Source organism: Vulpes vulpes, chromosome 6, assembly GCF_048418805.1.
Source record: "Vulpes vulpes isolate BD-2025 chromosome 6, VulVul3, whole genome shotgun sequence".
Classification (NCBI taxonomy): domain Eukaryota; kingdom Metazoa; phylum Chordata; class Mammalia; order Carnivora; family Canidae; genus Vulpes; species Vulpes vulpes.
Genome location: NC_132785.1, coordinates 47,457,319 through 47,478,980, shown reverse-complemented (window position 1 = coordinate 47,478,980; position 21,662 = coordinate 47,457,319). Strand labels below are relative to the sequence as shown.

At 45.6% G+C, this 21,662-nt stretch overlaps 1 protein-coding gene across 8 annotated transcripts in view; it reads right to left on the bottom strand.

Moving 5' to 3' along the window:
- Positions 1-21,447, bottom strand: part of MBNL2 (muscleblind like splicing regulator 2) — a 161,933-nt gene extending 140,486 nt beyond the window's left edge. For 4 of the 8 annotated variants that reach the window (XM_026003642.2, XM_026003641.2, XM_026003646.2 and 1 more), the window contains exon 1: positions 20,672-21,178. The gene's annotated coding sequence lies outside the window, so the exon portion shown is untranslated. Of the gene's footprint in view, positions 1-20,671 lie in introns of all 8 variants that reach the window. The other 4 variants (XM_026003648.2, XM_026003650.2, XM_026003644.2 and 1 more) reach the window with 4 other exon arrangements.
- Positions 21,448-21,662: the final 215 nt, after the last annotated feature.

The following is a 21,662-nucleotide window of genomic DNA, read 5'->3' as shown; positions in this document are numbered from 1 at the left end:
TTAACTGTACTCAAACTGTCAATCAGGCCACACAAAGGGGAAGAAAACAACCCACAAGTCCTGCTCATTTCATGCTTTTTTAACCACTCACAGGTGCCCTTCCCCCACCCCAGCCAGGGGCTCACGGAGCCAGGGAAATTCCTATTTGTCCTGATGTTTACTGAAATGAATGCTCCTCTTCTAGACCCTAAGGTCCTTTTGACTGGGAATGTCATGCCTGTTCTGTGTTCCCCCTGGGGCACCAGGCAGCACCAGGCTGCACCCTAGAGAACCAAAAGCTCATGGTCAGGATTGTATTTTGGACAGAAGATGGCAGGTAGCAAGACTGTCGATGCCACTGTTGTCTAGCTGAGCAGCCTGCATGTAAAATCACTCTGAGCCCATTAAGAAGCCTCACTCCAGTTGGCCTGGCCCACCCCAGGAAGCCAAGAAAGGGCCCCCTGAAGAGACGTGACTCTGCCAGATGGGCACAGGCTGTGCCTCAGCTGGCTGATGGAGCCTGAAGAATGAGTGAGCTTTACCCATAAAGAGACCAGAACATTTGAGCCAAGTGCCTTGCTCCCCACATTTACCTAGATCCAAATACCATAAAGCACAAGGAATCACCTTTTGGGATCCTAAGGACTCATCTTATAATTGAAGTTTCTGAAAGTCTAAGAATGTAGGTAGTTCTGCAAAAATCCTACCCTTTTCACTGCAGCCAGCCCTGGGTTGAGGAAGACACTTTCTCCAGGTTGTGGGAACACAGGCCCAGCCTTTTCTTGTAGCTAGCTTCAGGAGGCATCGGAAGTGTCCTGAATCAGGCAATTTCCTTTCCGTGGAACCCCATGTGTGCACACAATACGAGCTCATTTCCTCCTATTGGCTTTTGTTTGAACAGTTTCCTTTGATACGGGATGTCTTCCGCTCTCCTTGGCAGTTATCTAAATCCAGGCATCCTCAATTCAAGACTCACTCCAATGGGAGTCAGGCCCAACTGGTTGCACTCCCACGGCCTCTCTCGAGCGCTTTCGACTGAGCATTAAGTGTCTGGGGCCCCCAATCCAAACAGGGTTCGTCTCAGCGGGGTCCCCACTGGCCTTCAGAGTGCGCACCTGTGTGCACGCACACGTGTGTCCTAACTCCTCGCTGCGACTGCTGGCTACCAATCAACTTTGTTTTGCTTGCTTTACGGAGCATCAGCGTACTAGGCACACAGTTGGATTTTAATCAGTGCTATCTGAATGGAGGGAATGAGCATTTTGAAAATGATTCACAATGGATTTGCAGATTTGCAGATATACTTTGATTTGGAAACATTTAGAAATCTTTCTCAACTGAAAGCTGAAACGGAGATGTTTCTATCTCAAAGTATCATAAATTTCTCTTTGTACTCCCTCCTCTATTTTTGTATTTCTTTTTCACTTTTCTGTCCTTATTTCTCCCTGTGTGCTGATCACATAAATGGACTCCATACCACACTTCTTTCCTCTGTGTTTATGTGTGACCCAAATCCTTATGACCTGGAGCACCAGTAGCCACCTAACTTGTGAAAATATCTCTGCTGTCGATGGGTTCTCGGAGGGAAGAAAGGGACGTGCCATATCGAGTCTCCCAACACAGGCAACTGGGTCACTACATCCAGGAAGGAAGGAGTGCACGGTCGCAGGAAACACCTTGGAGCAATCCTCGCTTATTTGTTCTCTAAGCCACAAAGGGCCAACCTTTCCCCAGGGACCAGAAGGTCGGGACAGACTGGCAGATGTCAGGAGCATTTCTTGGCCCCACAGGAAATTCGTTCCTTTATTCATTCATTTCCAAAAGTTTAAGTTCAGGAGTTTGGTCCCAATGTGAGCCAGTTACCATCTGCTTGAATGACCTAAAAACGGCCCGAGTGGGGACAGAATCAATTTTATCTGTGCCAAAACAGCTCAAGGCATGGACTGTCATGGAGCTGGGTCAAGTGCTCCATTTTCACACATGCACTGTACGAAGCTTTCCAAGCGTGGCCCGGTCCTCTTGTTTTCAAAAGCAACTGCATTCCTCTGGTCTGGGGGAATTCTGCATTCCTCTGGCCACTGTCACCCCTACCAAACATAAGTGCTCCCAAAAGTCTGGCATAAAATTATTTTGTAGAATATCCTTCTTGCATTTTGTGGTAAAACGGGTGATGCCTTTTTGAATGATAACAAGGCTTTTAAGGAACTGCAGAGATGGGCATGGTGGAGTCTCTACTCCTTGTGGAGTCGTTCAGAGGGTCCACAGCATTACTTGGGGTTTATTTCACAGTAGCTTCATGTTTACCCAAAGAAATCTATATCCTGATAATACACACTGAGTTTTTATTTTGTGCAGGCTAGAAAGTTCTTGGCATAGATGATCTCATGTAATCTCACCTAGAGAACTGGGTATTATTAAATACATTTTTTTTTAAAACCTGGGATGCAAATACGTGTTAAAGTTTGCCTGAGATGGCCCATCTAGTCCGTGGTGCAGCCAGAATTTGAATGCAGGCTTTAAATTGTCTCTTGCCCCCTGTTCCCAGAGGCCTGTTAATCATTTATATTCAAATCACTCTGCTTCTGCAGTAAATGTAGGTTCCTGGGCCCTGCCCCACACATCCCAAGTGAGAATCTCAGGGGCCGTGGCCTAAGAATCTGTCGCCTGCTTTTCTAAGAAGCTTCCCGAGAGTTTGTGCAGCCAACGAAACCAACATTTGGAGTAACTGGTGAAGGGCTTTGAAATGGGTTGGGAAGGAAAACACAACTTCTTTCTTCTCCAGGGGCTGGAGTTGGGTGGGGCAGAGAATGTAGCAGAGCAATATGACCTTGTCCCAGTGGCTGTAAGAGCTCATTCTGGCCTTGACTGTGGGCATACTTGTCTTTTACTTAGTTTTCAAGAGGCCCTCAAGGGTAAATAAATAGGTCACTCCATTCTGTGAGATGTGCTGTACACGCCGTGCAGCTGAACACAGCCAGAAGTATCTGTCCTGCGGCAATTAAACAACTAAAGCTTACTGTAAAAGTTGGGTTCTCCAGATCACTCCCTAGTTTATGCATTTTGTTCTAGTCTCTGACTGCCCATTGCCTTCAGCAGCCAACTTCTGCTCTCACGTCCAAGTGCAAAAAAGAACCCTGGCAGTAGGGGCGAGGGCTTAGCTCCCTCTCTTCCGCACTACAGTACAGCTACACAGACATGTGTACAATCTCTGGGGGGAAGAACGCATTCTCTCTTCATCTGAAATAGAAACTTCTGGGTGCCTTTGGGTGGATGATGGACTGTGAGCTCGTCGCTAATAACCATCTATACAAATACCTGTCTCAGCAATAAGACACTCCCATCATTTCATTGCATTCCAGGAACATTTACTGAGCATCTACTACCTGCCAGGTTCAGGTTTAAAATGCCTGGGGGATTGCTATGACAAAGAAGTCTTACTGTGGCATCTATATTGGCAGATTATTATTTAGAGGAAGAGTGCTAGGCCTGTGATTATCCTTTTGCTGGCTCCAGTGAAATGAGGGCAAAAGCTAAGGAAAATGACAACTAACCAGCAACTAGCACTGGTACAGCACTTTAGAAGGAAGCAGCGGATGCTGTATTACGGGGAAGCCTGCGATGATGTAAAGCCTATCTCTAATTAATATTTGGGGCGTGATGCAGTATGTTGGCCTCCCTATTACAGTTATTTGGAATAGAGCAGGATTCATTTCAAGGCAAAGGCTTCTGGGAGTCTCCCTGGAGAAGCATTTAGCCCTCAACTTACACTTTCCTTCCAATTTATCGGATGATTTTCACCTTTCCTGTTATAGCAGAATCACACCTGTTCCTACAAATCTTCAAAAACCCGGTGGTTTCATCCCATCCCCGGGAGCCTCTTCAGGCTCAAAGCTGCACCAGGTGCCCTCTGCCAGCCTAGCTAACCCTTCCTCAATTCCACACAGTCTCATCTTGGCCCCGATTCCTCTCCACATCCCTCCATCACCCCTTTGATTGCTCTAAATATTCCACACCCTCTGAATGTTTTTGCTTCCTCTCTCCTGGCACCTTGCCTTTCGACCTCCCAGCCACCACTCTCCAGGTGTCTCCCAAAGGTCAGGGTACCAGGCTCAGTCCTCATCTTCACTTGGTTCCCATTATCACCTGCTTGAGGAAAACCGAGTATGCATCTGTATTACATCACCGACCCATGTTTTTTCTAGGACACAGTGAATAGCACGATCGTTTCTCACAGATCCTAAGGCATTGAAAGATGCCTCAAGGCCTGCACACCTGTCCCAAGGAACACCTGCTGTCTCTGCAAGGCTCTTCCCTCTGGGCTTTCATGCCACTGGGAATGTGTCTAGGAAATCCCCTTAAATGTAAGCATTCCCCAAGGCTGTGCCAGCAACCATTTTCTATATCACACTTGCTTCCTTAGCTACCTCAAACTCCTTTATGATTTCAAATCCCACTCCTTTGTGGATGAGTCCCAAATGTACATCTCGCTCTGTACTCTACGGAAAGCCTAGACCTATACTTCCGTGAGAACATTCCAACTGCAAACTTCCAATGATCAGAATCAATCACCTATCTTCCCCTTCATCCTCCTGTGTGCATCTATCCTTGGTGTTGTAAATGTTTCTGTCACCTAAATCCATGGTCTCCAGGTTCTCCCGCACTCCCTCCCTTTTCCTTGGCTTCCCGAGCCCTGCTTTGTCCTTGGGAACCAGCGCATGGCCTCCTGCCAGATCCTGGTCACCACTATCCCAACTCTGTTCTTCATGACTCCCTGGTGCCCTCAGTTCTCAGCTCTATACTGTGCTCACAAGACGCCTGGGTGCTCAATGGTTGAGCAACTGCCTTTGGCTCAGGTCGTGATCCTGGGGTCCTGGGATCGAGTCCCCCATTGGGCTCCCCAAAGGGAAACTGCTTCTCCCTCTGCCTGTGTCTCTGCCTCTCTCTATGTCTCTCATGAATAAATAAATAAAATCTAAAAAAAAATAATAAACTGTGCTCACAGAATTATCTCCCCTCCCCCCCCAAAAGAATTATCTCCCCAAGCAGTGCCTGACTGCCCCACACACCTGTTCACAAACATTTGGTGGCTCTTTGTTGCACTTGGAATGAATTTCAAAATTCAAAGTTTGGCATTCAGGGTCCTCCATAATCAAGACACAACCATGCCAGGCATTTTAGCTGTGCCCTATGCTCCAGGGAAATCTGCATGGGTACTTTCTAAGTATAGGCACTGTGTGGTCTTGCTTTCCCCTATAGGGCATGTCAGAGGCTGTCTCCTCCAGGAAGATTTCCCTGCCTCACCTGGACAGCAGGAATCTATTGACCCTGTGGCATGGATTACCTTCATCGTGGCCATTTATTTACATCTTATCTGTCCTACCAGAGCATAAATTCCACGAGAGGAAGAGAAATGAGGAAAATTTAAGATAGACTCTTTCAACTTTTCACACAGTACTCTTTATTTTTTCCTGCAAAGTTTTCTGCTGCAGGAAGGAAACTTCACTAAGTAGAATGCATTTGCCCCAGCAAAACAGGTGAAGATGAACAGACATCGGCCCCTTCCCAATGACACGGGGCTTTCACTGTGTGCGCGGCACTTCCGGTATCTTGTTGCCCCGAATCTTTATCAAAATCCTAACACATGGCACCATCACCTGGACTTGTGCCAACCAGATCAAAGTTCCACATGACTTGGCAACTTTTGTTCATCATAAGGAGGGGAACCCAGGATTCAAATCCCTGTTGATGACCTGCAAGCTTCACATTCCTGCCATCCTTAGTCACCCTTACTTACTTTTTGAGACCTGCATTCCCTTGACTTATATGGACTCCCACGAATCCAGGGTGACACAGCAAGAAAGGGCAAAGGGTACCGTCATCTGCAGGCCCTGTGGGGTTCCTTCCCCCACCTCAAGTCTTGTTTGTTCAACAGGATAAAAAAAATAACCCCAAAACACTTAAAGCAAAACTTGGAGGGGTTTGTAAAACATAAAACGTCAGCACACAGAAAAGGACATGCTTTGCACACTATGACCAAAGTGGCATTATTATTATCCTTCTTATTTAACAGTGATGATCTCCTTTTCAAGTCTGAATTTGAAGCATTAACTCCCCACTGGCCCTGAGGGCAGGATGCTCTGGTGCTTCACAGACCTTGTCATTAGTGGGAATGGAGCCCCACTGCTCCCAGCTGGAGCCCAGAAAGTACGAGAGGAGAGGCAGGTAAGGAGAGGAGGCTGTAAGGTGAAAGTATACGGGGGCCCCTTCTGACTAGCTTTCCCTTTATCTTACGAGAGATGGTGCCAGGTAGCCAGCTACCTTTTAAATTGTATTAGGAACAGAAAGGAAGTGTCCAGCTGACTATATTTTCACAGAGTGAACACATCTGCGTGACCCACACCCAGGCTGAACAGGACCCTGGAAGCCCCTCTCTTGAGCCCCCAAAGGGTGACCCCTCTCTTGAACTAGCTACTACCTCTCACTAGCTGGCTACATTTTAAATGAACCCTTTGACTGTTCTGGCCAGGACAGCAATGTGTTCTTTGAGAAGCCTTTTCTGGCAGCAACTGCCATTTCAAAGCAGGAAGGAAAAAAAAAAAAAAGTGTGTGTATGTGTGTGTGTGAGAGAGAGAGAGAGAGTAATTTTGTGTGTAGGAGAAAAGTGTTTCTAATTTTCAATCCTGAAAATGTGAGGGGAAGAAGGAAGATGGAAAGAAGGGAAATAAGTCAGTAAATGCAGTCTCTTTCTGCGTCCCCCATTAAAGCTGAAAGAGCTCCAACGACATGTCATTTTGAGAAAGGAAGGGAACAGAATCGTCCCTCTCTACCTGCCTCAGCCGAGGCGGGGGCTGCTTGGCTCCTATTCCCGTAGCCTTCAAGTATGTGCATAGGTTGATGGTGATTATTTAATGGCACAGTGTTCTCTAGAAGCCTGATATTGTGTGGAACATATGGTTTTGATTTTGTTGTGTGTGTGTGTGTGTGTGTGTGTGTTTTTCTGTTTTTAGCCAGTGAGAAAGATGGAGAGTGTCACAAACCTAACTCCAGAATTTGCTGGGTTCTGCCAAACTGTACAGGGAAGCCCATCCCCATGCCGAGGGCCCCCCTGCTTTGGCAGCTTTGGGGGTTGGGGGTCCGCGGGCGAGCCACGGAGGGCCACGGGCTGAAACAGAACTGCCCTGGCCGATCCAAGACGGGGACTCCGTGCTCCCACGTGGGTGCTTGCTCGGCTCTCTGCACCAATTGTTCGGGCTTGGAAGGAAAAGACCAGACTATCAAGTAAAAATCCACAGGCGCAGAACCATCAACTCAAGACCCAACATGTATCTGGCAAAGGAGGCGGATATTAACTCTGGTCTCCACGATGCTTTAAACAGCGACATTCTCCAACTTCCCATCTTGGGTTATTGGCTGTCAATGTTTCCAAAAATAGTCACTCCTCTCAATTATTTTTTCTGATCAATTATTTAGCATTGGTCTTGGTTCTGAGACATAAATTTTACCCGGAGGGGGGAAAAATGTATGCTTCCTCGTGGTCAGCTAGAAAATTTGTAGTTTTAATTAAGAAGGCAAATTTTCAGCTTGGAGGAGAGTGCTGGCTGGGTTTAGGGACATTAATAAAACTAGTAGTAAAAAGGAGGGGGAAAAAAAAAGGCAGAGACAGGGCTTGGGGAGCTTTCGGTTAAATTTCAACCTGAGAATTCTCCTAAGCAAAACCGGGAGCACTGAGTGTTATTCTGTATGTTGGCAAATTGAACACCAATAAAAAATAAATTTATTATTAAAAAAAAAGGGGGGGGAGGCTTTCTTAACTCAAGTCTGAGAGCCTCTGAACAGGGCTTTCTCTAGATGGAAACCTGGCCAGCTAGTCGGGAAGTCGTTGGCCAGCCCTTCCTTTGTTTGCTCAGGGTGGCCCTGAGTGGGCCCACCCCAACCCCCCGCCCCTGCGGAACCCAGGGAGAAAATCCTTCCTGGTTGCTCCCTGTCGGAGGAAGGAGGGCAGGTTAGTGCAGCCACTGCTGATGGGAGCCAGGATTAATTCGTTCCTCTAGTGACCTTGGCATCTACTGATGGCGGAGTGGGTCTCCAAGCTGTCGAGGACTGTGCTGAGAGCCACAGAGGAACCCAGGAGGACTGGGAGCCCCGGCTACAATGATCACAGTTTTGTTGAGCTGAAAAACCAGAAACAACAAAGAACACCCACAACCCGTACTTGATCTCTGAAAACTGCTTTAGTGTGGTGTTCAAAGGGGGTGGATTATCTATCTGTATCTGCATATATACTGGACTGTATCTGTTGCTGCAAGGATATACATTAAAGTGTATATCTGTGTATATAACTATCTAGCTTATGTATATATTAATCTAACTACATAATATATTAATTTAAATCTCTAGCTATCTTTGTATCTATAAATATTAATCTCTATCTACACATATTAATCTAAATCTGTATCTACGTAGTATATCAGTTATTAAACTCTATCTCTACCTATCTGTATACATAGATGTCCATCTAAATCTATCTACCTATCAATCATCCTATAGGTTTTGCAAGTCAATGTCCAGCATCTTGCCAGGTGTTTCCAAAGGCATCTACGGCCTATTGTTGGGACTGAAGACACTTTGAAAGCATTCCCCATCCCCGAGGAAGACATCCGTCCTTCCTCACTTTGCCTCCACCCAGCAGCTCTTCTCCGTTGTGCTCAGCCCTGTACAGAGCTTAGGGACACGAAGTACCCCACCCCTTCCTCTATCACTTGGTGAGGAAGTTCTGTTGAACCTCTATTACTTGGTTCAAAGTTCAAGTAAGATAGTGATATGGTCCACAAGAGAAACTCAGAGTGTCTTAAGTTGCATAAATAAAAGTATTATAGCCTAAGGGAGTTGTCAACTGCTCCTATCAGAGGACGCCTGATAGTGGTCGGTGAATTTGTGAAGAGGCAGGCATTTGGGTCACTCCAAAAGCCCAAATGAGGGTTGGGAGTGAAAGTCACTGGACGTTCACATTTCATTTCAGGACAAGGATGAATTTTATAATAAAATGTTATGATCTGGGGACATCTGGGTTTCTCAGTGGTTAAGAATCTGCCTTTGGCTCAGGTGGTGATCCTGGGGTCCTGGGATCGAGTCCCGCATCGGGCTCCTTGCAGGGAGCCTGCTTCTCCCTCTGCCTGTGTCTCTGCCTCTCTCTCTCTGTGCCTCTCATGAATAAATAAATAAAATCTTTAAAAAAATGTTCTGGTCTGTAAGCATTCTGAGCTAGTGATGGTCTAGTCAACAGAGAGGCAAAGCTGCACTGAGAACCTACTTGTTGGAGCTGTGGTAGAGGATCGATATGAATTATGCTAGATGATCCATCCAATTCCTCCCAATTTGGGATTCCCTCTGATTTGCATTTTATGTTTATAGATTTTGTCAGTTGGGTGGATCTCTGGAGGAGGGGCTATTAGACTCTCGTGTGTGTGTGTACATGCGTGTGTGTGTGGAGGGGGGCCCTCCGCGGGCTCTGAACCGTCTCCCCAAGCCCCCTGTCTGTCCCGACGCCCAAACACCAGAGGAACCAAAGGGCAGGTGAGCATCAGGTCATGGGGAGTAAGGAGTTAAGGAGACCCAAGCTCTCGATGGGTCCCCAGCCCCAGAGGCAGTGAGTCCCTTTGATCCTGACTTTTAATTGCAGCCTCATTGCAACAGCAACTTTAAAGAAAAGCTAGGGAAACTAGAGATAGGGTTTGTTTTGTTTCCTGAGGGGCTGGTCTTTGTGGTGGCAGCCAGGAAGCTGATACTTTGGGCTTGGAGCGAGGGGCTTTCTAAAAGGGCAAATAAACAGACCTTTCTACCACTAAGAGCCAGGTGTGAAGGGAACCCCAGAAACAGTGGGCATCTATGCAGGCCCTTTACCAGAGATGCCAGGGGCCTCAGCAGAGAGGAGAGCCCGTGGGCCAGCTCGGGAGCAGGATGCGCCAGGGCACATGGGGACGGTCCGCAGGGGTGCCGGTGACAGTCACTGCAGGCCTCGGCGGAGGACGGGTGACACACCGAGGGAAGGCAGTGGACGGGAGGGGGGATTCCTAAGAATCCTCACAGAGCATACAGAGCTACAGAACAGCGCCTCTCACGTTAGTACAGGCCTTCCAGCCGATAATGGGCTTTTACATATGGTATTATCTATTTAAGGTATCTATAAGTTGACATCTTTAGGTCTTTAAGCTTCTTACACACACGCATGCGCGCACACACACACACACACAGGAGATGCAAGAGTCAAAAGAAGGCCGACTAATGACAATGAGTAACAGAGAGAAAGCTCTAGCCATCCCCAGTGATTTACCAAGTCCCTTTGCGAGGAGGGGCTCCTTGCTGGAACTGAACTCATGCCTGCACAGTACACCAGGAACTGCTTGTTTGTTGAGTGAGTTTGGCCAGCAGTATGTGCAAAGGCAAGAGAAGTTTCTTTTCTCTCCAAACCCCTAAGGAAGCACCATGGGAAAAGGCCTGGGCGTTTGGAGATCACTGAGTGGGGTCTCACCCCTGGCTCTGCCACGTGTTCGTGTGTGACCTCTGCAAGTAACTCGGCCTCCCAGGACTTTCTGTTCTTCAGAAAAAGCCTTAACTGAGTCCCTGAACATAAAGCTCTTGGCAGAGGGCTTGGCATATAGTAGGCGCTCAATAAACTCAATAGACACTTGTTTCCTTTCATTCCTAAAAGGTAAATTAAAATTCCTAAAAGGTAAATTAAAAATGCATAAAAACACTGGCCATCTGTGTGTGAAGTGAACGGGCATCTGGACAGGGAGGACTTCCTCTCAATCAGTTTAGCTAAACTTCTGGCCCAGGAGAAAGGCCACATGTGGGACACACAGGAAAATGAAACGCTCGAGGAAGGAACACAGGTGGACACAAAACAAGGAGGAAAACTTGTAGTGACATATAAAACTGTCCACAGTCAGTTGGACATTTCCCTTAACTTACCACCTTAGACGGCTATCGCCTCTAAAATTATCTTCATTGGTATCACAAAACGTGAAAACTAGGATTTTTATTTTTTATTTATTTATTTTTTTAAGATTTTATTTATTTATTCATGAGAGACACACAGACAGAGAGAGGCAGAGACACAGGCAGAGGGAGAAGCAGGCTCCACGCAGGGAGCCCGACGTGGGACTCGATCCCGGGGCTTCAGGATCGCGCCCTGGGCCGAAGGCAGGCGCTGAACCGCTGAGCCACTCAGGCTGCCCAAAACTAGGATTTTTAAACAGATGCGATTTTAACTGCATATTCCCTTTCCTCTCTACTCTTTGCAACTCTTTGGAGAAAATGAGGGGGGAACGGCATTATCTGCACCATCGAGGGAAATGAGGAGCTTGTCAGTGTTCCCTGAACTGACGCACTGAGGACTGGAGGGGCCCACGCGAGACTCCCAGGCCCCTGTCCTGGCCACTGTCCAGAGGAAAAAGAGTCTAAGGTTGCTTTTGAACACATAGATTTCATAGGAGAAAAGCATTTCCAGAACAAACATGTAAATAAACTCGCTAGCCGTCCCTGGAGACGGTGAGCAATTCTCTCAGGGAAACAGAGTCTCTGTCCAGAGAGAAGGCCGCCATCGCGAGCATGAGCATGGGAGACATCCAAGGACCAGCCGCCCCCGTGGCCACAGAAGCGCAGGAAACCACTCAAGTCCCCGCCCTTCGTCCTGGACCACAGAGGCTTTGGGGCAAGGCTCATGGGATAAGTCAGTTCAATTTCACCCCATTCTGAGCCTGGGCAGCCTGGAAAGTCTTAGTGTGTCAAGGACGTAGGTCCTGGCCTCCAGACCTATGGAGCCCCCCTTTAAAACTGTGCCAGACCCAGTGGTCTGCTGCCATCTACATTTATGCCAGCAAAGCTACCATCGTGTTCTAGAGCCTTGTGGATGAACAGGGTGTTCATCATCAGGGAGCTTGTTAGAAATACACAATCTCAGGCCCCCCTCCCCACCTACAGAATCAGAATCTAACTTTTAATAAGATCCCAGGTGATTCCCTATGCACCTGGAAATTTGAGAAGGGCTCTGTGGTTTACACGCTGTAGGTAGCTGGTGTGAGGACAACCACCATTTGCTCACTTTGAGGGCTTTCTCATTTTCTTGAGCAGTCCTTATGGCTGGTTCAGTAGAGACCTGCAAGATTCAAGAATAAATGGACCTCTGGGGCTGTGAGACTAGGATGACTGGTGTCCAGGGAAATCTCCAACCACTCTGGAATTCCCATTCTAACCAGTAACACCACCCCAAAATGTGTATTTCAAGATACAGATGCTGAAGTCTTGATAACTGCTGGTTTGAAGTGTTAAAACACAATAAATTGTGGTTATCACTGAAAATCTACTTTTTAAAAAGTCAATTGTATATAAATACAGCTACAAAGATTTCCTTATCCATCCAATATTCCTTTTTTAAAAAGGTTTGTTTATTTGAGAGAGAGAGAGAGAGATAGAGAGAGAGAGAGAGATTGGGGGTTGGGGGAGGAACAGAGGAAAAGGGACAAGCAGACTGCACTGAATGCAGAGTGGGGGGTGGGGGGGGTGCGGGCTTGGTCCCACGACCCTGAGATCATGACCTGAGCCGAAACTAAGAGTCTGATGCTTAACTGACTGAACTACCCAGGCAGCCCCCTCCACCCGACACTCCATAGTCAACATTCTGTGACTCTCACCACGATAGTGAACCAATATTTGCCTTCAAAAGGGCCATGGCTTGAGCACTCCTGCCAGAGAGGGTAAACCATGTACAGTAGGATAATGCATTGTGGGAGGCTACACTGTCATCCCATGGAACCACAGGCTGCGGCATGGTGTTGAGACTTGGTATTCATTTTTTGGTTAACAATTTTGCTCCTTTGTGGGTATTTATATTTTTGATTCTTTGCCAGCTCCTATTCTCTTCTAGGCCTCTGGCAGTCCTCCCCCAGGGCTCATCCTTGATCATCTGCCTGTCTCCAGTTACGGTCCCTTTGTCCTGGAGGTTGCGAGCATCCATGGTCTCAATTATGATTTCAACACAGGTATGCCTCGATTTACATCTGAAACCTTGCATCTAAGCTGTTGTCCATTCCTACATTGTCAAATGTCTACGGGATAGCCCATTTGGATGACCCACCATTAGCTAAAGCACCATGACCAGAACCCAAAATTCATCACCTCCTTCCATTTCTCCACTGCATTCCTATTGGTTGGTCCCTTTTTCTATCTACCCCAATTTTCTCTTAGGGTTCCGTCGATATTTCTCCTTTAGAAACTCCAGGGTCCTTTTGGGTTTTCTAAGCTCTCAGTATCTTCTCTTACTTTCCCTTCAGGACACCTTTTGGATTTGCCCTTTCTCCCTCCATCCTCTCACTGCTCTTCCAATTCAACTCTTTCCCACATCAAACTTAGAATATTACCAAAGTTTTTGCTTTTTTGTTTTTTGCCAGTGGCATCGCTTGTTACAAAATTTCAAACCTCTAGCCCTATCTTACAAGTCATAATTGTGCACTTTCAAAGCATTAGATGTGATGTTATCGGTAACAAAATTAAACCCTTCCTTATAGCTCTTCAGACCTTCCATATTCTGATTTCCCCAGTAAACCTATATCCCACTGCTCCCCAATATTTCATCTTTGTCCTCCAAGGACAAGTTTCCACAATGGCCTCTACATCACCTCATGCTGTTCCTCCCTCTGGAGATGACCTTCCCCTCTCTGATTTTGACTACTGTCCTCTCCCAACTTTTTTGAACATATCCCCATATCAGAAAAATACTTTTGAGCAGGAACAACGGTTGTAAGGTTGTTACTTATTTATAAATGTTATACTTGCATAACAATTACTAATTTGCTATATACATACAAAAACATATGAAAATTGACATTTTAAAAGGATGAGCTACATAATGTATAAGACGCAAGTTCAGCTATTCCTCACCTAGTGAATAATCTTGCCCTACCTAGGCTTGGGGTATAGACATTCCACTTTAGAACCACTGATTGGACAAAATATATCCTTTCAGAGCTACAGGAAGCATCTCTTCCTCTATAAAGTTATCTACTACCCCAGCCTAAACAGAGTTCTATTTTCCTGAACTACCAGAGCATTTAAATTTACAAGCAGTAAATCATTGATAGAATATACACTTCACCAATACTATTTAGTTGATTAATTGAAGCTTACATCTAGGATGCCAGAAATTTTATAGATTTTTAAAATAATTCAGTATCTTAATTAAAAACATTAGTGTCTTTCCCAAATTGCTTGGGTTGGGCTCTATCCACTATGCAACATCCATTACAAGAAAACTTCAACTCAGACTACAGGGTGATTTCATTTAAAGATTGCTTTATCTCATTGAATGTCATGTGCACAGATTCCTATAGTTTTGAGGACTAGCTTTTCTACTTTTTGGCTACTGAAATTTTTTTTTTAACACACTGCTTAACCTCACTCAAGTTCAGTTTTTGTTTAACTCATAAAATGGGGACAAAAGGGGGATTTCATGACTATTAAAGAGATGATAAAAACGGAAATGATTTATACTGAATGATTTAACGTAAGACATTACTATTATTATTACACTCGACATTTTTGCATTATAATGTAAACTATATCAGGTATATCTCAGATTTCTAAAAATAATTGACCTCCTACAGGCATAGGAAGACTCAATGAGATGCTCTCATGGGCAAATGCAGTACTTTGAATTTTGGTTTCATTCTTGACTTTGGTTTTTCCCAGGTCTACAGGCCATTTGCAACCATTAATAAACTTTATGTTCTAGAAACACCTCCTTGCCATCCATAACCAAACTCACCTTGCTACTACTGCGTCGCTAGGTTGAAGCAGGAAGCCAGTGTAGCTTTTGTCCCCTGATGCCTTCTGAGCAGTCAAGCTGAGAAAGCAAAGCCAATCAACCTCTCTTCTTGCTCTGCCTGGCAACTAAACTGCCTACAGTACTAGTTATAAGGGGTTGTGGGGACAGGAGACAGTGACATGCATACATGTAACAGGGACACTTAGAAGTTTTTCCTGCTCTTCAAAATTCAAGTCATCTAACCACAGACAAAATAAAAATGAATAGGGCACCTGGATGGCTCAGTGGTTGAGCATCTGCCTTTGGCACAGGTCGTGATCCAGGGGTCCTAAATCTGCCTATGTCTCTGCCTCTCTCTCTGTGTCTCATGAATAGATAAATAAAATCTTTAACTAAATAAGTAAAAATAAAAATGAATAAAAGTTTTTTTTGTTTTGGGGGGGTTTATTTTTATTTTTTGTGTGTTTTTTTGTGTGTTTGTTTGTTTGTTTGTTTTGTTTTGTTTTGTTTTTAATCCAGGGTATAACTCCTCTCTTCAGGAGCTTTAGCTAGTGCTCTGAATTTAGGCTCCTGGTTTTTAAACCCTCTTTTTGAACTGTTAATTGAGATAATGTCTGTGAAAGCCCTTTGTCAAGTGTAAGAAACTATACATATGTTAATTATCCTTCTGAAGACATTTGTGTGCTGACCTATTCTTATCTTGTTTGTAAGTATCTTGTTCCCCAGTGATTGTGGATTGCAAATACTTTAGACCTAGGACCTACCACGCTGGGTGTTTCCTGGCTCCTCTCTCTGTCCTCTGAGGGGGGCTCACCACCCCCAAAGCTCTCACAGCAGCCAGCTCACAAAGATGCTCATAAACCTTAGAACTGCCCATCTGCCTGCCAAGACTCATAACTAAAAAGACTTCTTTAGGCTCATTTACATCCTGGTCTGCCCTCTCAGCGCTCCACAAACTGGGTCCCTAACCTTGCAGCTTGTTTACACTCAGAAAATACACAGAGATGTTAGAATTTTACAAGGGGTGGGGGGGAGGGAGCCTGGATGGCTCAGTGTCTGCCTTCGGCTCAAGTCATGAATCCGGGGTCCTAGGATCGAGCCCTGCATCGTGCTCCCTGCTCATTGAGGAGTCTGTTTCTCCTTCTCCCTCTGCCGCTCCCCCTGGTTTGTGTGCTTGTTCTCTCATTCTCTCTCTCTCTCTCTCTCTCTCTCTCTCAAATAAGTGAATAAAATGTTTTAAAAAACAAAGCAAAAAGTTTATGTTTAAAGGGAGAAATATATATACATATATATTTATGTATATATATTTTTTTAAGTAACTGATTTTGGGGGTGGGGGAGAGTTAGGTAGGGGGACGTTTAAACCTCCAGGGTCGAGAATCAGGTTTCCTTGCTGGGATTGGGAATGGCAAGATAATTGCATCAGGGGCTCCCCAGTTACCCGAGGCTCAGGAGTGTGGGAGAGGGTCTAGTATTTCCTTTTGGTGACTGGTGTTTAAGGCTTTTTAGATGACGCATCCATGTTCCCCAATCACTTCGGGGCTGAATCTCGGCTGGCTGAGACTGGGCGATTGCTCTCAGCAGTCTCATATTTGGGATTTTTCAGAGCATTCCCATTTGTCTGTTGTTCCTCTTACATTTCTGTATGTTATTTAAACAGCATTTATGCTGAGAAGCATAACAGAGGTGAAGAAAGTACATAGAGACATTTAAAACTCAAAATCCTTCCCTCATTCTCCCCCTAAACACCAAGAACGGTCTGAAACCTACAATGAATGCCTGATACTTCATGCGAAATTAATGTTAGCCAATAAATTTACTATAAAAGTCTTTACAACGTACAACTTTGCATCATTTCTTTCTGCCCCCTTATTTTGCACATACACTAAGTCAGGTATTAGGTCATTGACTCGTTCTAACCAAATAGCAAAAGCCAGAGAACCCAAGAGGTGTTTAATAAACACTTGTTGACTGATTGATAGAATATCCTGACCCAGCATCTCCTAGACAATGCATTCTTTGTCAGAGCCCTAAGGTAAGTCAGTAGGTCCACTTTTATGAGCAGGCGGTCCTGCCATGTCGAGGGGTGCAGGCCTACTGAAAGTTTGTCCACGGGCCTGTGGCTCAGGTTCACAAAAGTAAGCCTAGGGCTTTACCTTTCACACCTGTTTTCACTCTCAGCAAGAGGCGGGACTAGCCGAGCTAAACAATGCAGAGCAGTTGGAGGCCTGATGCAGACCCAGCCATGACGCCACCTTGGACTCCTTACAATGAATATTACCACAGCTGCAACTAACAGTTTGTGCACATTAAAAAACAAAACATAAGAAAAAACTGACCTAAGGAAAAGAAAAAGAAGAAAAGAAAAGAAAGAGAAAGGAAGAACAGAAAGAAAAAAAAGAGACAGGAGGAAAACACAGTATTGTAACTAATTTACAAAGCCCAGCTAAGTCTTCCTGCCTTGTTCCTCCGAGAGAAAGCCGAAGTGTGAAATACCAAGTTCCCAGTTCCCAGCTCCCCACGGCCAGAGATCCCTGCCCATCCGATGCAGCTGAGATGCAGTTGACCGGTCCAGAGAGGCTGCCTGGGGGCGTGACCCCTTGACTTCCCTTCAAAGCCCCTTCCTCTCTTTCCTTGCTAGGCCTGCTGGCCAGCTTTGTGCAAGGAGCTGAGGGCCCTTTACCCTGGCTGCTCTGCCCCTGGGGTTCTGGAGCTCGCCTGACTTGACTCGACCTACGGCTCCCCGACTTTGCTCCTGGCTGGCCTGGATAGCTTACACCCCGCACCTTCCTGCCGAGGCCCTCGCCCCCACCGCCCACCTGCTCCCTGGAGCTGCCAGATTTCTCGGCCTGCCAGGACAGCAGTAATTGTCTCTGACCCTGAACCTGGAGATGTTAAAGGCCCCCAAACTATGTCTTCAACGACCAACATGCCCCACAGATCTACCACCTTTCATTACTCAGAATCCTTTACCCCTTGCAACGTTGCCAACCTACTTCTGCGTGGATAGGTTTCGTCATTTTGGAAAATGTAAACAGATCACGATGCCTTCCTCTCCATCTTCTCTTGTTATGGGTAAGAAAGTGCGGGAAGAGAGGGAGCGGGAATGCCTGCAAGACTGAGCCTAGTCAGTCTACCATCAGGAATTCTCTTAAACTCAAATCTAAACGCTCGTCTCCCGGTTCTTGCTCGGAATCTTGAGTACTTGATCTTGAATCTCGATGGCGCTCCCTGAGCGCGGGACTGGCTGGTAGCCATGTGATATTGATTTGTTTTCACCATAGCAACAGCAAATTAAAACAACTAGCAGAGAGGAGGCAGGCTGTTAACCAGTAAAGCTACATAACCGGTATATTTTGCAAGCATATCCTCCTCTTATTTTCTCTCTTATTCATTCCACTTTCACAAATGTAATGCAAAGTCACAGCAAAAATAGCACGAAACGCTTTGGGCACTACAAGGCCTGTGTCAGAAATATTCTGGTTGGCACAGCTTCTAGTATACTATACCAGATCGATGGAGAAAATGCAAGCACCGACGCTCTGATTTCCTCGGAAATTTTATTTGTTGGTCTAAGAATAAATATCCCTAGAAAATTGACATGAGCACGAAGTAGAGTGAAGGGTTCTGGAAATACGACTATCTTAATACCCTAAGGCATTTGCCAACAGTTTCGTTAATACAGAGGTTTTCACCCTTTGTACTTTAAATAGCTCATTGTAGCAAGAGACAAACGACTTTTTTTTTTTTTTTTGGTACAAGGTCAAGGCCTCTCAAAATGCTAGCATTATGAGAGAAAGTGTAGCAAGTATTACTCAGTTCTATCAAGAGAAAGAAAAACTGAGGTGTATGCTGGCTTATTAAGGCTACACAGGCAGCACGAAAGGAAATGTCAACTAGAACCAGGAACTCCCCAGAACTCCAATCTGTTCTGATGGAAATTCTCTCTTAAAAGGCCCTGTATTAAGAACTAACCTTCACCTGATCTCTATGACCAAGGTTACCACCTGTGACATGGATTATCAGCCTGCAGTATTGGACTTTCCTTCCTTCAGCCCATCTGCACTAGGACATGGTGCTCTTATGGAAAAGCAGCTGTTCCTGCCACCACGACCAGCCACGAAGTTGGTGGCCTAACCTTGGTCCTAAATAGTGGCTCTAGGGGAACTGGGAAGGAGGCCACAGGCACTGTCCACCCAGGTGGCCGCGCTGGGCTGTGCCAGGGGGAGTTGGGCCAGAAGCAAAGCCGAGCTCTGCTCCCCAGGGCTTCTTGCCAGCACAGCCAGAACCCTGCAGAGAACCTGCTCAGACCCGCCCGACGTGAGGCAGGTAGGAGAAGATGCCCTATTTATGCTGGAGATTGCTTTAGGGTTTAGAAAGGCCGGGCTAAAATATGAAGACATAACTCAAGACTTGCCAAGTGAGAGTCAGAATGTTCCTGGCCAGGACATAAAGCAATATTCCTCTCCACAAGCCTGAATAAAAGAACACACAGCAGAAATAGTTGGGGGATGACGTCAGAAGTTCTGGGCTAGTGTCCTGCACTTCTCCTTGAAAGTAAAAACAGTAGGTCTAGAAGAATCTACGTGGCATTGCCCTTCCTTAAATGAATATTTGAACTGGCCCTCACAAAACAGTCAGGATAGCCGGAGAAACTTCATCTTATTTACAGATTATAAGCAAGCCCTCCTCTTTTTTTCTTTTTTTTTGTTTTACTTTATCAGCCCCCCAGATTCACGTATTAACAAATCCACAAACATCTTCCCACTTAACCTTTGTCTCTTAAAAGGACAGTGATGTTTCCTGAAGAACATTCGCGGTGGTAGTGGTTAGGCAAGTCAGATTTTTTTTTTCTTCGCTTCAGTGCTTGCTAACTATTCTAAAAATGTTACACATTTATTGTAAACACATGCTTCCGAGGCCTAACAAAAAAGCACAGTTTCCTCATGCCTGGCAGAAATTTAAAACGGAAAAGGGCAGAAAGAATTCTTTAACAAATATATCATTTCCTTCTCTTGGGCCAAGTGTGTTAAAAATAAATCTCCATCATTTCTCCCTGCTGCTTCTCGGCAAGAAAGTTGATATGGTTCGGCATAGCGAAGACACAGCCTTAAAAGCTAGCCTGCCCTCATTAAATTATTCTGCTGGCTGTGTGTTCTCATTAAAAATGCATAAAGATCAGATAATTGCAGTAAGCATTATTAACCCAGCTTTACTTTTGAATATAATGGTTCCACTTTTAAGCTGGAAACAAAGGCTCAGACATGCCAGAAAAAGAAATGTAAACATTGAACTACAGTATCGAAAACTTGTCAGAAAGCTACCTCTTCTTGCTAGCTTGTTAAAAAATGTGCTTTTGAAACTCAAAGCCGTGGCATTACAGAGCGAGGTAGCTCCCTAATTTCTAATAAATAGACGTATTTTCAGCCGAACACCCGACCGATGATTATCGGCCACGAAGTTTTCTTTTTCTTCTTAATTACAAGCCCCTTCTCAAAGAACAGGGTCCACGTAAACTTTATTTATTCGGGAGTTAACTACGGCAGTGTGAAAATTTTCGATAGCAAGAAAATAAGCACGCTCCCCAGAATTCAAATGGTTCTTTGGAATAATAAACAGATCTATTCTCCGAATAAAAACTCGTTTTATGGTTTTATGCCTCACCCCCAGACAGGCGGCATAGAGTCAAGCTTTGCCATTTCTTTTTCCCAAATCCGAATGTTACGTAAAACTCCAGAGTCCCCTGCAAGTATTACATTTGAATTAGTGGAATCCGGTTTCCCTGGCTTCCCTAAGCAACACACATGGAATGCAGCATACTGCAGCAAACTCTTTAAACATTCAAAAAGGGGGGGGGGGGTGATTCTCTTACCCTGTTTAGCTGTCCCTCTTTTTCCCTTTTACAGTAACCCCGGGAACATCTGGAAGAATCAGGCGGCCGAGGCTTCTCCGCTGCATCATGAGGAAGAAATTTCCATGTAAATAGTCCTCATTCCCTGTGTATTGTACTCTGCGAGCCGTCTGCCGTATCTGGAAAATTTTGCCTTCAGATGATGAAGCAAAGACAGTCTAAACTCTGTTGCTGTAAGCTGCAGCCCTTCCTCCCGACAGGGCCCTCCCAGTGGTGGGCGGCCAATCCGCAGCCAGCTCGTCAGCCCTGCTCCTCCGAAACTGGTCCTCATAGGATGACTGACACAGCAACACGGCGCTTGCAGTGTGTGAAAACAGTGCATCCATACTGATGAAAGAGGAATTTCCCTCTCAGAAGAAAGCAATCATAGCACCAAGACAAAGTGGCACATAATTGGCAGAGCCGAGAGAGGGGTAGCTGGAGAAAACACCCTTGAAGACAGCCAGCCCCAAGCTTGCTTGCGGCTGCACCGTAAATACTTTGGAAAAGACCAACTCCGCAGATTCAAGAGAGAGCCAGGTTGCACAGGAAACCCAAGTCATTCTCCCAGTTGACAAAGCATGTATTTGTTTCTCAAGGAAAAACAATTCCACGTCGGCCGTGGAGAGGAATGCCTTCCAGAGCATCCTCCAGATGATTTCCATTAGGGGGAAGGATGTGTTAGCCCAAGTGCATATTCGAAATCAAAACATGCTTAACCCCCTCGCACACAGTTTCCCTGTAGAACATCTGTTACTGCAGTGGTTAATTGCTGTAGCTCGCACAGCTTTCAGCTAAGTTTTTCCACCACTGGGGTCTTCACTTAGGGAACTCTGAACAATGCATCCGATATGCACACATTACCCTTTTGTCCTGTTGGCAGGCACCCCTGAGAGGATTAGGTGTGCTTCCCTCTAATCCTAAGGGACCTCAGGTACCATTTGATAAATACTGTGCATTGGTCCATACTGTC